This window comes from Tenrec ecaudatus, chromosome 12 (genome assembly GCF_050624435.1).
Source record: "Tenrec ecaudatus isolate mTenEca1 chromosome 12, mTenEca1.hap1, whole genome shotgun sequence".
Classification (NCBI taxonomy): domain Eukaryota; kingdom Metazoa; phylum Chordata; class Mammalia; order Afrosoricida; family Tenrecidae; genus Tenrec; species Tenrec ecaudatus.
The window spans coordinates 65629107-65645785 of record NC_134541.1 but is presented as its reverse complement, the minus strand read 5'-3'; the positions used below and the strand labels follow the sequence as shown (position 1 = coordinate 65645785).

Sequence of the window (16679 nt, the reverse complement as noted above, 5' to 3'; positions counted from 1 at the left end):
AAATTGTATCGTGTTGATAAAATTATACATTCTGAGAAGAAACTTATGAGACTAGCAACTTCATTTACTGCCATTGAGAGTATAATGTGTGTCCTCCCTTTTACTACGCAAGGTAAGACGTAATGAGAATCCTAAGACCACGTTTGAGCTGGTAATTCCACTAACACGTATGTGACCTAAGGGGCAGGGGCAGGGAATGGTTTAATGTAGCTCCTCCAGCCAAAGTCTCTAACTCCCACCAAACAGACCTTTCATTGCATGCATCTGGCAAGAAGGTGGAGAAAGTTACAGAGAAGATTCACCTGTGAGTAATTGTGAACAGCATTGGCTGGAGTGAAATCCTGCTGTGTATCAAGTGAGCCCTCTTGAGAAGCAGGAGGGGGAATCTCATTACCAGCAAGAACCAGGAGTGGAGTGTGCCCTCTGGACCAGAGATCCCTCTATGTGAACCTACTAGATCCAAACGACAGCTACAAATGACAGCTACGCCAGATAAGTAACATCAAAACCAGAAGCCAGAGCATGGAACAGAGGGATGAACCTCCCAGCCCTCAGAGCAAGTTGAGTGCTCTTGTGCAGGAGGCTGACTTGCAGAGTGGGGTGGCTCTGAGAATGTCACAGAGCAATTTGTATATAGAGTGTTGAATGAGAAGCTAATTTGCTGTGCACCTTTCACCTAAAACACACACACACACATTTTAAAAGAAAGATAAGAAAATGGAAAGGCTAAGGAATGCAAACTCAGCTATCTGTTGGGTGACTCCTTCATAGCAAATTAGCTTCTCATTCAACACTCTATATACAAATTGCTCTGTGACATTTGTTGCCACCCACCCACCCCTTCCACTGTGCCACTTTCTCCTCATTTCCACCTGCCTCCCCTCCAGCTTCTCTGCCTTTCCTGGCTTTCTCATCTGCCCTTTGGGGCAGAGGTTCCCTGTTTGGTCTCGTTCTAAAGGTGAGCTTTCTAAAGGGAGCATCTTCATGGTGGCGTTGTTCATTTGAGAAGCCAATCTATTATTTGGCTAAAAGGTGACCTCTAGCAGTGGCTTCAAATTCAGGTTGGAAAGGTGTCTTAGGGCAAAGTCTTAGGGTTCTTCCAATCTCTAATCACCCAATAAATCTGATCGTTGTGTGTGTGTGTGTGTGTGTGTGTGTGTGTGTGCTCGTGTGTAGTTTGAGTTTTTTTCTACACCTTTCTCTCAATCCAGTTCTTTCCATTTGTTCAAGGTCAGCATGATTGGTATTAGTAACCAGATACCATCTAGTTCTTCTGGTCTCAGATTGGAGGAGGCTGTGCTGTGTGGGGCTTACTAGTCCTGGGGGCTCTTGCTTCCAGGAGCCCTTTGGTTGTTTTTTTTTTTCACTAATTTTTCTCAAGCTGGTAAGAGACAAATAGTGGTGTTAACTATGGCAGCTCACAGCTTTACAAACCTCAGACTCTACTCATCAGTCATTTTCGTGTGTGTGTGTGTGTGTGTGTGTGTGTGTGTGTGTGTGTTTTAAATCTTAGTGACCTCACATTCTAGATCTTTCTATATTCAAAAGTTCTACAAAGGCATGTCCTGAAGTTGGGAGGTGTACAATTAGCTTGCAGAGTGCCTCTTACTGTGTGGCTAAGTCTGCCAAATTTCATATGAAAATTGCCAGGGGATTTACATACATCACCTCACTCAGATCGTCTAGATTTTGTAAAGATGTATCTATTACAATTTACAGATGGAGGAACTGAGGTCAAACAACGCATTGATTCATCCAATATTGTACAATGAAAAACCTGCTGAGTGGGCCTCCGAGTTTCGACTTGACTGACTGCAGGGTTTATGTTTCAACAATTTGTAGTATGGTTTCCTGACAGAAGCAGCTACTTTCCATTTTTAAACAAACCTCCAATTTAGCTTTTACGAAAGGAAACTCCAGTCTAAACTTTATTTTCTTTAACTTTCTAGGAACCTTCTGGTATAAGTCGGACATGTCCAAGAAAGAACACAATATACATCCAATTTTCAGACCGTGGGGAGGAGAGGGAAAGAAGACTGCAACCAGAGCACGGTCTCTGTGAAGCCATGAGGGCCCATGGAAGGAGACTAACTCTTCAGGAGCTGCTTCAGTGACTTGGCATTCTTTAGTGAGACAGTCTCCAAGAGTGCATGTCATCTTCAGAATGCCAGTAATTGCTTATAAATCCCACTAAGCCCTAGAAGCTTTGGGTCCATTTGTTCACCTTTGCTGTGTTGCAGACCAATACACCAGAGTGTAAAGCCCAGTTTTGGAATCGTCTCTAGGGAACCAAGCACCCTAAGAAGATGCAAGTTCATTCCCATTGGAAACAATTACTTAGAGAAACTGCTCCTTCCACGGTGGACACAGCCCATTGGATTTTGCTTGTGTGCTGATTAACAGGGAACAAACTCATGTAAACTAGAAAAACTGGTATGCTGCTGTTGATCAGCTCCGAGTCCGTGTCCAGGTCTGTGCTGTTCTAGGGCTGTACTTGAGTCCACGGTTGCAGTCGCTGTGCCAGTCGATCGAACTGAGAGTCCTCCTAGGTTCTGCAGATCCTCCATAGAAGTGAGCACTATGTACCTATCAAGAAGTTGATCCTTCCTGTTAGCGTGCCCAAAGTACACCCGATGAAGTCGCACCAGTCTTCCCTTTAAGAGAATTCTCACTACACTTCTTTCAAGACATCCTTGTTTGTTCTTTGCATAGTCCAGAGTATACTCATTTTTTTTGGTCATAAATGTGATTCAAAGGCACCAATTTTTCTATGATCTTCCTGACTTAATGGTAAGTTTTTCTTGCATATGAGGTGATTGAAAATACCATAGCTTGGGTCAGGGATACCTTATTTCTCTGTGATTTGTATCTTTTTAAAGAGATTGGTTGCAGCAGATTTACCTAGTGTAACATATCACTTGATTACACTATTGAAATTTCCATAAATACTGATTATGGATTTATGTAAAATGAAAGGTTTGACAACGTCTATCTTTTCTTGTTTACCATGATGTTGTTTATTGGTTCAGTTTTGAAAATGTCTGTTTATTCATTCAAAATATGTAAACTATATCAGATCCTCTAGGGCTTTTTTTAATCTTCACATATCAGTGTTTCATGTCTTTACCTTTAACCAGCAGGATTGTGTCTTCATATCAAAAGTTGGTAATGAATCTTTCTACAATCTTGAAGTCATGTTCTTCTTCATATAGTTCAGTTTCTCAGGCTATTTGATCAGTATATAGATTGTACAACTATTGTGAAAGGACACATTTTCCTATAAACCATTTTGTAATCACTTGATCCCTTCTAACTGCCTCTTGGCCTAAGTATAGCGTCTACTTCATCACAAGTATTCTAGAATTCTCATTTTTTGGTGTTATCCGGGATTTATTATGACCCATATAGTCAAGTGCATTTTCACAGTGAAACACAGGTAAACATCTTTTGTGCACTCCCTGCTTCCAGTCAAGGTCTATGCGACTTCAGCAATAGTTTTCCTTGTTCCATGTCCTCTTCTGAACCTTGCTTGAATTCTGACAGTTTCCTGTCAATGTAGTGGTGAAATCGTTTTGGAACTACCTTAACCGGATCTCTACTCACATGTCATATTAGTGATGTTGTCCAATCATCCCCATCTTTCTGAAAGACTATTAGAAAGAAGGAAACTGTGGGAATGAAAATTGCTGCCCTCCAGCTCCTTTTCCACCTGGGAGCTGTCACGTTGACCTGCAAGGTGAGATCGGAGGAACACAGAGCTGGCTGTGCACATGGGGTCGAAGCAGGATGTGTTTTCCTAGTCTCTGGCTACTTAGAACAAACTTACAAGGAATGTCGGAGGAGTATTGCTGACCTGTCCAAAGATATTAAAAGGCAGTTAGTTGAAGCAAGCAAAATATCCCCAGGTGAAAAAGAAAAAACTGAATATCTTTCATCTTCATGAACCAGAGCCTATTATGTCATTTTCAGAAGAAATAAGAGGGCAGAAGATTACGATGGTTTGGTCTAAGATGTTCATATTTCAGCCTATGCTCCATTCCCTAGGGTTGCTCTTGACCAGCTCCCTAAAACTTGGCTTGCAGGTGTGCTGTGACCGCCGACCAGCCTGGGCATCATAGCCAATTCTGAAAAGGGCAAAGGACAAGTAACACGGCCAAGACATCTTAGTCCTGATCAAAGGCATGCTGGACCTGATGGAACTGACCCCACTGAGGGTTTCTCTGTGTTTCTGTTCTTGGTTGGGTTTACTACCAGGAGTATGAGGTGTGAAGTACCACAGTGGACATCTATGTATATCTGAGTTGTAGCCACGTCTGAGCTGTACCCAAGTGTCTCCTTTCAAGTATGTCAGGTTGAATTACCTAAACTACTTTGTTTTATAACCAAACACATACTCTGAACCCTAGAAAGTGACTAAACCAGTATTGTGTTAAGAAGAAGGGATTTAAGGTTATTTCACCCATATCATTTACTAATGTCTGGTCAGTATCAAATAGGCTATTTATAACATTAATATATATTTAGTTAAAAGGGTACGATCTTACTATTTTAATTAATATTTTCATCATCACTATTCTAGTCTCAAAGATTGGTCAGATTATTCTCTCTAGCGGACCAGATGTTGAAAGTCTGGACACGTATGTGTAGCTCTCGTTGTTACTTGAAGCCCCACCAACTGGCACATTGACTTATTGCTTGGAATGAGTGACCAACTTTCATATTGTATATTCAGTACTGCTGCCCACAGGATAAATTTATATTTTACCATTTTTTTTCAGAGTGTTGCTACCCAAGCTTACCAATTAGGTAAGGGTCACCCAGCATCATTTTCCTTTGTTCTCATAAATGGGTCTCTACCCAGACCATACATCTTTCTATAGACTGCTGACCCCATTATGTTAGCTAACAAATACAGGAGAGAAAAAAAAATCAATGGAACACTTTCACACAAGGTAAAATATACCATTTCATAGGCATATCTTAGGTTTTAATTAGGTGATGTTAATAACTGTAATATGGCAGGGAAATATTTATTATGAAGACAAATATTATGGTAAGAATATCATAAATTGATATCCAAACACTTGAAAATGTATAATAGAGATTTAGTAGAAAACTTCTAATGGAGACTTAGTAGTATATTTGTTTTGTGTTATTCAGCAGCCAGCACTATGGCCAGTGAATGGAAATTACAGTGAAGCTAAAGTCATAACAAAAGAGGAGTTATTAAACAATTTGAATTGTTGAATACTAGCATGAGATGACTCAAAAGTTTCACTTATCTTCAAGGTTTTAACAGCAATAACTATGCCAACTGATTATCCATACTAGTAATTAATTGCTAATGTGTGTGCTGACTTAATTTGTCACTATGTGTGGTATAAACCCCAAACCAAACTAACTGTGTTGAATCTAACCCATATGCCACCAAAGCCCCTATATTTTTAAATGTAATTTCTAATTTATCTGCTCAATTCTTAAAGTTGACTAATCTCCTTGAGCAGTCATTCTCTGCACAGAAGGTGAAACTATTAGAAAATATTCTTTCATATTCTTCATTTTCGTTCATTCTAAGACTCTGATTTTCTATTCTTCAATAGTGACTTATATTCAATATGAATATGCTCCAGTACATTGATTCCCCAAAGATGGGATGGAAAGCACTTAAATAATGTCTCTTTTTTTGACATTACAATATACTTTTTTCCTCTTCCTTTTCCTCCTGTACTTTGTAGACCCGACACACAATGAGTGTTCAATTTGAGTTTACCTATTTGCTCTTGGGAAGCGTACTTGCTCCATATCTCTTCTCTTTCCTTTTTTGGGTAAAACTGCTGGGTAATGTAATGGAAATTTGATGTTTGACTTTACCTCTCTTCTTTAAGTCTAGGATAAGTTTAGCAACATGCTCTCCATTTTCTGTCTTTGGCACCCTACCCCGGACCTCGCAGACTCTAAAAATAAAGTTGTTAAAAAATTTTTTTTTGAAAAAGGTTGTTTCTAAAGCTTAAAATATCCTTAGGAAAAATGAAAGTTGTTGGCACAAAAATAAAAGTAGATAGTGACAGATCTTGAAAATATAGGCCAACAGGTTAAGAATAGCATAAACCCCTAAGACAAGGCAAAGCTTCTTTAAAGTCTTCGAAGACTATCCTGTTCTCTGCCCAACTAATCACAGGGCATGATTGGACATGGTCTTGCTAAGGGAACAGTTCACGGATGTTCTGAACATGTAATCAGATCTGCCAACTTGGTGACGCAGCTGCTGGTGAGAAAATTTTGTTCAGCAAACAAACCACTCCACTGGCCTGGTGGCTGGAGCACGGGCCGGCACCGACCTGGGGCAGAGAGGAGGCTCAGCACTGAGCAATAGCCTACCTCAAAAAATGAGGAGACCCTGCAGTGGGCAATATTCAGGTGTCAAGGAGGCCAAAATCTGCCACAAGATGCTGTCTTTTTCTACCTTCCAGTTGTTCGCCTTCCGTCAGGAAAGGCCTCAGTTCTTCAAAGAAGATCCGAAGGAGAGAAGTAAGGTCTGGTTTCATATCTGCAGGGATTAAGACGTTTATGACAGCAGAATTAGCCAAAGGGGAAGAAACACGAAACAACCACCACAAATGCTGTCATTGTAAGTGCACAGGGAACAAAAAGTGTCGTGCAAGGGAATGAAAGGAGATTCCGTTGGGGCACAACACAGAATCCATAGCTTGTCACAAATGCCCATGTAGTTTCTCAAATCTAAATCTGTTTCACCTCCCACACCAACTGTCTTATGTGAAGACAATCCTTTGCAGAGGCCGGGAGCAGGGCATCGAGAGCCAGGTTACTGGGCTCAGACTCCATTTCCGCAATTTATTCGTCATGTGGTCTCTTGAAAAAACATGTATCTTTGAAGAGGTCATTGGTCTTTCATGACCTGTTCACCAAAAATGGCAATCAAATGGCTAGCAAACACGGAAACTATGCTGTCAATCATCAGTCCTCCAAGATATGCCAATCAAAACCATGATGGGACTTTCCTTGTACTGACAGCGATAGCCTAATTTTAAAAAATGAAAACAAAAGCTGGAGCGGGCACTGAAAGTTTCGCATTTTCATCCATTGTTGGTGGGTGTTCAAACGTGTACCACTAACATCGAAAGGGATATGGTGCTTCATAAAAGAACTGAATTAAAATTTCATATAATCCAGCAATATCTCTGCTGGGTATATTGTCCTAAAGGAATACAAGACGTAACATAGACTATGCACTCCATGTTCAAGGGCACCCTATGACTCAGTAATGAGTTACTAGTACAAGGAAAAACTAGGGCCCGGTAGGAAGCAAACTTGTAGAATTCATTCTCCCCAAAGTTGAAGCAGCTTAAAAATAGTAAATGTTCAATTAGGGTGAGATAGACTCATCGGGTATGGAGGGAGACACAGTTTGTAGGTTCATATTTAATTACGTGACACCATTCCTGTAGGAATACTATTAAAGGGGCGCTTGTCCTGCAATGCTTTGGTATAAAAAGAGCAAAAAAAGGATATCATCTTCATCTTCAATAGTAGTCTGCATAGAAGCCCAAAAGGACACAGGGTAGAGTCATTTCTCAGAACTCAGATTCTAGAATTTTACTGTTTAAAGTTTTTCTTAAAGCAATTTTGATTAAGCTATAACACATTTCTTATACTATATTGAGGAAATTATCTAATTTTTCTGTCTCAATTTCTATATAAAACATATAATAATAGTACCTACCTAATAGCACCTACCTAGTTTTCTTTTAAAGAACCAAATGAGATATTTGGTGTAAAGATTTTATCACAGTATCTAGCTTGTAATGAACATGCCATAAACATTAACACTAATTGTTATCGTTGTGCTTGTCATGACTAAGATTAGATCAGTCACTGAAAATGTGACTAAGCTGGGAGCAGGAGAAGTATCCCAATGCCAACCTTCCAGAACAGTATATTAAACCGTATATCTTCTAGAATAACTCCTAAGACCCTGGGAATATTTTTGCTTAGGGCCACTACATAGTATTTAAAGTCACTATGTAGCATTTAGAGAGTTCAAGCTCAGAAACCTGTATAAAATGATCATATAAACAGTGGTGTCTCATTTGTCCTTTCTGAGCACCATAATCTTGCATCTGATTGTCAGGTGGGCCAACCTAGTTCAGAAGTTTACCTTTAGAAATACTTCAAAATGTATTCTTTAACTTAATGATTTTGTTGTATTAAAAATGGAAACAAATTCTGTGGGTGAGGGGAGACGTTGGATGGTGTAAGAGATGACAAAATAATAATTTATAAATTATCAAGGGTTCATGGGGAGCGGGGAGGGAGGGGAGAAACTGAGGAGCTGATATCAAGGGTTCAAGTTGAAAGCAGGTGTTTTGAGAATGATGATGGCAACATATGTACAAATGTGCTTGACACAATGGATGTATGAATGGATTGTGATAAGAGCTGTATGAGCCCCTAATAAAATGATTTAAAAAAAGCAATAAAATCGAAACAGCTTTATAATGGGTCAAAAGGGATACCAAATAATAAGGTATACCATTTTAACCACATCTGCCACAGTCAACTTTCTAATGATCTCTGTCTGATGAAGCGAGCTTATTCCCATCCCTGGACTGTAGTCACAGGGGATTGATTCACTGGAGGTTTCATCCATGTGGGAACTCTGCAAACGGTTTTTGGTTCCCACCATCATCCATACCTTCTGCAAACATGGTTCTCACAGTGTATAATCCATGGATCACACCGGTTGTTGTACTTCTTCCATGTGGATTTAGTTGACACCTCACTCAGATGGTTGCTTTTTTTTTAAGACAAGGCTTTAAGAAGCCAGACTCTTTCTGATAGCTGGGCATGCATTTTCTGCTATAGTACCCATATCTTCATGCTCTCTCCATTGAGCCTGAGCGTGAAGCAGGGCCATGTCATAAGAGAAGATTATTGTTAGTTTGGGGCTAGAATCAAGTGTGAGCCCAAAGTCCATTAATATATGTGTATCTATGGGTTATATCTGTCTCTGGTTCACTTTAAGTCACCGTTTTATATAATGATAGAGAACATTATAAATCATCCCCTAGGGCATAAGGTGACACTATTGAAAGCGTGATCAGTTTAGCCAATGGTATAGAATTTAAACCACTGTTGAGGAAATTATGCAAATGTGGGCTGACTCCAGGCCACAATACATGAATTATTGACTTGTACTGATTGAAAACTTGAGTGACTGGACACTATTTACACAAAAATCAGGATTGGTGATAGGACAAAACTTTCAATAATCCTCATTCACTGAGGCAGATCATGCTTCAAAATTAATAACTGTTGTAGGAAAGCGGTGGGGGCAGGGGAGTGACATTAAAATAATGAACATGTGTTAGTGCCGGGCCACCTGTCATTGGGCACACCCTCCCAGCAGGAGATGTGAACCACAGTCCAACAGCTCCTAGTCCATGACCTTGGGACAGTGCCAACAGCTTCTTCTCATGCTAGGGGGTTGTAACCTCAGGTCCCAGGGACTATGCAGCTTCCTTAAATCCATTACAGGTGAGTTTCCAATAAAGTTTAAGGTAAAATCTGCTACCGGTGATTTTAAGGTAAAGATCACTTAATTGGGTTTCCACAGCAAATTCTTCCAGGGTGGCCTATGAGGAGGTAGTGCTCCTGGAAAAGTCAGAGTCCAGAGACCCAGTTGTGTTGAGGGCATAGCTTGGGTCCCCAAGAGTTGGATAGAACCAGGTCAAAAGTGTCCAATTAGGGATATAGTATTGGATGGGTTCCCCCTTTAAGTTCTATATAAGTTCTGTTAAGGATATTTTCCTGATGCGCCTCCTGGTTTATCCACTAACAGAAAAATGTAATTGCTTTCTTATCTCAGAGACTTTTGAATATATAAAAAATTGGTATTGTGAGATTTAATGAACTAGCAATAGGGTCTCAAAACCATATACATTTTCCTATACCTTTTATTTGGATATAAGCCTGAATCATAGAATATAAGTTTCACAGTGGAGCTATGAGATAAACATCCAACTCCTGGTTCACCCTCAGATCTGACTAAGAACCATCTCTGTTAGTCCCTCCTCAAATCTTGTTTCTTCCAGACATGTACTAAAAGGTTCCTTAAGCCATCATACTGGTGACAAGCTACAGAAAGTTTTCCATCCATTTTTGAGCTGCTTAGTATTGGCACAGCTGATATTTTGTATTAGATAACATGCTGTTTTATGAACAGTGAAATATGTAACTAACAGAGTTCCTACTCACCACCCACTAAATATTAGTAACAGCTCCACATAGCCCACCCTTCTTAACATGATGAGGAAAACAATCTTGAACACTTTCCCAAATATTTCCTGAGGGGCAGGTGTTGTATATGTCACTGTTTTATATACAATCTTCAGAAAAATAGCATATTAAAATATCAATAAAAGTATAATGATTTCATAACATGAGCTAGGTAACTGGATTCCTTGACACATTAAAATCTGTATGCCTCAGTTTTCCCAACTATAAAATGGAAATAATAAGGCCCCCTCATAGAGAGAGGGTTTTCTAGATATGCAATGGTTAGATTACTGGTATATAAAAAGTTAATATTGTCTTAATTAAGTTTACAGAATTCTTATAACTGTTATTATGATTTCCACTCTATTTATGAGAGAATTTAAATCCAGAGAAGATAAGCAAGAAGTGTGTGCCCATAGAAATATATGACAGAAGTGGGGAAAAAAAAGAAATATATGGCAGATTGAAATTACAACCTTGGGCTAACTCCAAATTCAAGGCTCTTAATCTGTACTCCTTAGGACCTAATTATTTAAAAGGTTTGCTTACTTCTACATGTTCTACCCATCTTTCAAATTTGTGTTCTGAATTTTCTTTCAGCTTTCCATTCACAAAACTATGTTTTGAATTGGTCCTGCGAAATATCTATGCCTATTTCTCATTGATTCCCCCTGCCTTTTTATTTGAGCAGGTTAAAGGCAAAGGAGGTTTGAAATTCAATGTCCATATATCGATGAAAGCAATGAATAAGATGCAGTGACTAAAAATTGTCTTCCACCATGTCCAACAGAATGAGAGAAAAGATTGAATTTTTCAAGGAGTTCATTTTATTTGGATCTACAGTTAACCCTCATGGAAGCAGCATTCAAGAAATCAAACAACACATTCACTAAGAAAATCTCCTGCCCACAATCTCTTTGAACTACTAAAGTACACAGATGTCATGTTGAAGACCTTGACGGATACTGTATCTAAAGAGTCACATTGATATTACGGAAGCCCAGAAAGGGAAGGGACACAGCGTCTGCATAGGGATGACACAGGCTTTCTTCTCTTCAGTACTTAAGTGCCGAAAATGGTGGTGAAGAGCGACAGATGGAAAGTCACCTTACAACATCCCAAGGTCTTACTTTGTCGATTGGGATTTTTGTAGTTAGAGTTCAGCAGATTAACAATAGGTATATTCTACTGTATATTTTTTCACATACATTTTATGTAAGTGAAATCATAATTACATATCACTTACACGTTCGCATACATTTATATTTTAACAAGGGGTAGGTTTTGTAGTTGAAGAACAGAGGTGAATGAGAAATATAGTGCGAAGGGGATTGATTTTGTCAAGCAGAGTCTGCCAGACTCTAATTGGAGCCTGAGAGCTCACTGGCGCTGTCTTAAATTTAGGGTCAGCTTTGCCACTGTATTTGCCAGGATGCCAGAAGGCTTCTTTTTGAAAGGCAGCTGGTCATCAGCTCTCCTCTTCTCTTTTTAGTGCCTCGATATAGTATGAGGTCCTGCTCAGCCCTCTTACCCAAAGGAGAGCCACTCTTGTTTGTTCCCATCTGGTAGTGCTTGGCTCCCAGTGGACATGTTTGGCAGGATCTCCCTGTGGCTTTGGGGCTCACTCACTCGGGTAGTCCAGGCCCCATCTTCAATAGCAGTCATAGGAAACATAAACCACAGGCTTGGGCATAAAGTGAAAACTTGAATATAATTAAGCATTAGGAGAAAATTCAAATATTCTCCTTCTGACAGTCCATTTTGATCATTCTTGTAGCTTGCTTCTATGTGTGCTTGGACATCCAAGTTAATGTTGGGGGTCCCAGCTGGGAGTCTACACACCTAAATGACCTCACTAGTTGCTATGAATTGAACTGAGTCTACCAAAACTGTGTGTTGGAATTCTGACTTCTATAACTACGAATGCCATCACATTTGATAAAAGAATTTTCTTTGTTATGTTAATAAGGTCATAGCAGTGTAGAATGTGTCTTAAACCTAATCGGTTTTGAGATATGCACAGAATAGATTAGGCCCAGAGGCAAGCAAACATACACTGAGGGAAGACAGATGTTTTCTGAAAATGATTTGAACAGACGCAGCCATGAGGCCAGGAACTCCAAGGACTACTGACAGCTGCTTGAAGCCACTACAGACAAAGAATGAATTTCCCCGTGATCACATATGCTGTATTTGACTTGCTGCCTCCTGAGCTTGAAGGACTGCAGGTGTATTAGCTGTGTCATGGACATAAGTTGCGTTGGCCAATTGTACTGCTTTATAGATTAATTGTTTATTTCTTATGTTATATATATCTATATAAATATATATATAAGCATTAGTGTCCTGGTTTTGTTTCTCTAGAGAACCCTGTCTAACATGGGGGCGGGGGTGGGGGGTGGGGATGTTCCATTGTCTCCATATGGGCAATGTGATTTTGTTTATTTTTTGGTTGGTTATGGGTCTTTTGATGCCCGTTCCCTGGTCCCGATGACATCTCATGATCGCATCAACTGGCGTGTTCCTTCCACGTGGATTTGTTGTTTCTCTGCTGGATGGATACTTGTTTAACTTGAAGTATTTAAGAACCCAGATGCTAGATCTTTTAATAGCCAGGCACCATCAGTTTTCTTCACCACATTTGCTCATGCATGCATTTTGTCTTCAGCGATTGTGCAGGAGGGTGAGCATCACAGAATGTATGGCTTCTCCGGGTCCAGAGTTCTGACAGCATCAGGGTAGGTCCATGTTGCTTCTCCAGCTCAGGCCACTAGCATAATGCCTTGTCAACTGGCTTGTCAATTTCAGTGTCTCCCAGGGAGTGAACAGAGAGAGAGTGTGTCTTCTACCTACAAGGAGAAAATACTGGATTTCCCAGCATTCTCAGGAGAAGACCATGCCCACACAGAGGCCTCATTGGTTATGTCTCGATTGACAGACTAGACTCCACCCCTTCACTTTTAATCCTCTCCAGTCCCAAATTGACACCAGATTATGTAACTACCACATCTGTACAAATTAAAAATACATGAATTTTGGTCTACAAAAACCAGTCCTATTCACATATAGCTTCTTTTTCTCAACAGTGTTTTTAATTCTATACCCATTGGCTAAATAAATGTTCTACCAATATGCCCCATGGGAATAACTTATAATATTCTTGAACAAAATAGTAATGATGTCTTTAAAGTGAATCAGAGTTATAGATAAAGCACAGATATACAAATGGATTTTGAACTCACTTTTAATCAAAGGTCTAATCTAACAACAATGAATTCATATGACATGGCCCTGCTCATTGCCTGTCCCATGAAGTGATCACTGCCGACATGGGTGCTAGTGGAAAGTGTAGTGAAGAAAGCAGATGGTGCCCTTCTATCAAAATGATAGCATCTGGAGTGTTAACATCTTGTCTTAAAATAAGCAGCCCTGGTATGGGTTTGGATTTATGGCAGGTCCACGGGTCTCTCATAGTGTCCCATGCCAAAGCAAATTATAACCCCAAACCATTGCCTGGCTTTACCTCATGGGTTTCAGGCACTGAAGTGGGTTGCACAATGGAAAAAAAAAAAAGCAGCCTTCTTAACGGAGCAGGAGCAAAGTCCATATAGACGAAGCATACCAGCCTATGTGATCCAAGAATTCTAAATAATTAAAAACAAACCCAGAGAAGAGGAAAGTATTAGAGCCTACAGTCTGAACACCCAGCTTTCAGAAGGCTTCCGATGAGAGTGCAAGCTAAATTTACTCCCAGGGATTCAGCCAGATAGAAAGACCTTGTTCTCAGACAGGAGACATGTAGGGTATAATTAGGTCAAAGAGCGACACCTTTTCCTTTAATCTACTTCGTAATCCAATGTGTAATTATTCTACGTTTTTAAAAAGATTTTCTACTTTATTTTTGATCGAGCCTTTTCTCTGTTTCATTCTGTCATCATTGGCCATTTGTTTATTTTTGTTTTGATTTTGTTTGACTAGATTGACAGACTAGACTTTTCTACATATGAAACCCATGACAGGTAAACCTATAAAGATAACACCTAGATGAATAGTTTTAAAGGGGAGGTGGGTGGGAAATGGTAAGCTAACAGCAATGAGTACAAGGAAGAAGAAATATCCTGAAATTGTTCATGGTGATGACTGCATCAGCCATTTTTTTAAATATTTGCAATGAACTTGTATAGCTTTGCAAACTCCAAGACAGCTTCAGTTTTATTTTGCCTCCTTTTCCAGCCACTCAGACAATGATTTCATCTGAGGGATAAGGGATTTTGAAGGTTCCCCCCACCCCCATGAAACAATTTTTGTTTCTCTATTTTTTGTGTTAAACCTTCCATTTTTGTCCTCCCCCTCCCTGTCATCTCTCCCTTCTCCCTGTTCCCAGTCCAGTCCTTGGCCACTTCATAGTCTTCCAAGTTTTTTCTACTTGTGAGAAAGCCACATTTCTCTCTCTTTGGTCTTTCTTAGAACAGTAGTGATATTAAGTATTTCTCTTTCTAAGATTGACTGAGTGTGCTAGACATAATGCTCTCTAGTTGTGTCCACATCTTGCAGTGTTTAAGAGAATTATATTTGTTACCTGGTTATGCAAAGAATTCCATGTATGAATGTACCAGCGCTTGTTTATCCCTTGCTCTACTGTTGGGGTTTTGAATTATTTCCATATTTCTGCTATTGTGGAAATTACAGCAATAAATATAGGTGTAACATATGTCTGCTTATGCTATATTCTAAATTTTTGTTGTGTACATATCCAATGGAGAGACTGCTGAATTATAGGTATGTCGATTTGCATTTTTAAGGAAATGCTATACTGATTTTTAAAATGGTTGTGCAACTCTAATAGATGTTATTGGACTAGTGAAATATAGGTTATGTGAATTGTATGTTGATGAAATTTTCAAAAATATGTCATTAATTTCTTTAAAAGCCTCTTTGCAAAGTTTACAATAACCTGTAAGCCTGGGGGAAGGCTAGCTATTACTATTAATGAGTGAGAAGGGATAGCGCTGGAAACTGACTGAACATTTCTTAATGTAATGACATAGAGGAACTTATTAGGCACTAGAGGTAAAGAAGAGACATTTCACTTGGTTATTTAGTTGTTGTTTTTTTAAGGCAGGGGGCTTAAAGACAATAAAAAAGACACTGGAAAAATATTTCTATCTACGTATTATGCTATGTATATATCACCTAGTTCCTACCCCACACTCAAGGCCTAGGTATGAACATCAAAATCTATGGTTTGTAGGGGGTACCAGTCCCCCACCATTAAGCACAGGTTCTATAGGCACAATTGTGTGGTTGAGATATATAAATATTATATTAAAGTCATCAAGAACATGAGAGATACAAGAGAGTCAGACACAATTCATGGTAGCAGTGCTCATCTCAGACCTGCTTGGTGGTCCATGTGGAGAGAGAGGGAGGGGAAGGAGGACAAGGGGAAAGGGAACAGGGGGGTGAGGACAGGACAGGAGAGGGGGAGCCAAGGAGAGGTCAAGGGAGGAGCTGAGAGAGCTCTATATACCTTGGCGGGGGGAGTGCAAGCCCACTAATTACAGGTAAAGACTTATGTCACAGGAAGGGGTTGCACTATAGGTAATACAGTAATGGAAGAGGATGGTCTAGGGACATACACGTAATAGGAAGAGGAGGGATTGGGGGTATCCATGTGACAAGATGGGCGGATCCTAGTTTCAGGATGGCAGCTTAATTTTGGATGTCCCTTCCATCTATTCTCTGGATCTCCATAAGAACCACTATCAGTAGGGTGTAAACCAAGGAACCAAGCTAATGGTCTCAAGCCTCAAGGAGAAGTTGTCCATTGTCCCAAGCAGCAGGGAGCAGGCCCACCCTGTGGTGGAAGGAGACAGCAGTCTGGCAGCTGATTGCCTCAAGGGAAGTAACTTCTATCATTATCTGCAAGCATAAGGTGACCAGACACTCCGCCTTTGGCAGGACAGTCCCAATTTTTAACAATTTGTCCTGCATCCCGCGGTGGTTTAAAAAAACTCCTGATTTTTGGAAAGAATGCACGAAAAGCTAGGGAACAGTGGGAGCATGGGAGGGGAATATACGGTTTTTGGCTGTCATGTGGCTATTTTGCCAGGATGAGTTTTATATTATTTTTGTTAATTTTATAATGTTAAACTTTAATAATAACAAATAATTGTTGAGAACTGATTATCGAGAATTGCTTATCAAAGTTCACATGGTTGATCAGTTGTTAGAATTCGACCACCATTGTTTGGACTGAATGAACAATGGCATTTTTTGGCATTGGCGAACATTTTGTAACTGTCTCTCAGACGATGCACATCTTACTGCGTGCTGGTGCTAGTTAAACAGTGATGTCAACAAATCAGCCATTCCGATCACTT

General features: G+C 39.8%; 1 non-coding gene across 1 annotated transcript; it reads left to right on the top strand.

Moving 5' to 3' along the window:
* The first annotated feature begins 13728 nt into the window (after positions 1-13728).
* LOC142423643 (small nucleolar RNA SNORA42/SNORA80 family) lies at positions 13729-13856 on the top strand. Its single transcript, XR_012779250.1, has one exon. It is a non-coding gene; the product is annotated as a small nucleolar RNA SNORA42/SNORA80 family (small nucleolar RNA).
* The last annotated feature ends 2823 nt before the right edge of the window (positions 13857-16679 follow it).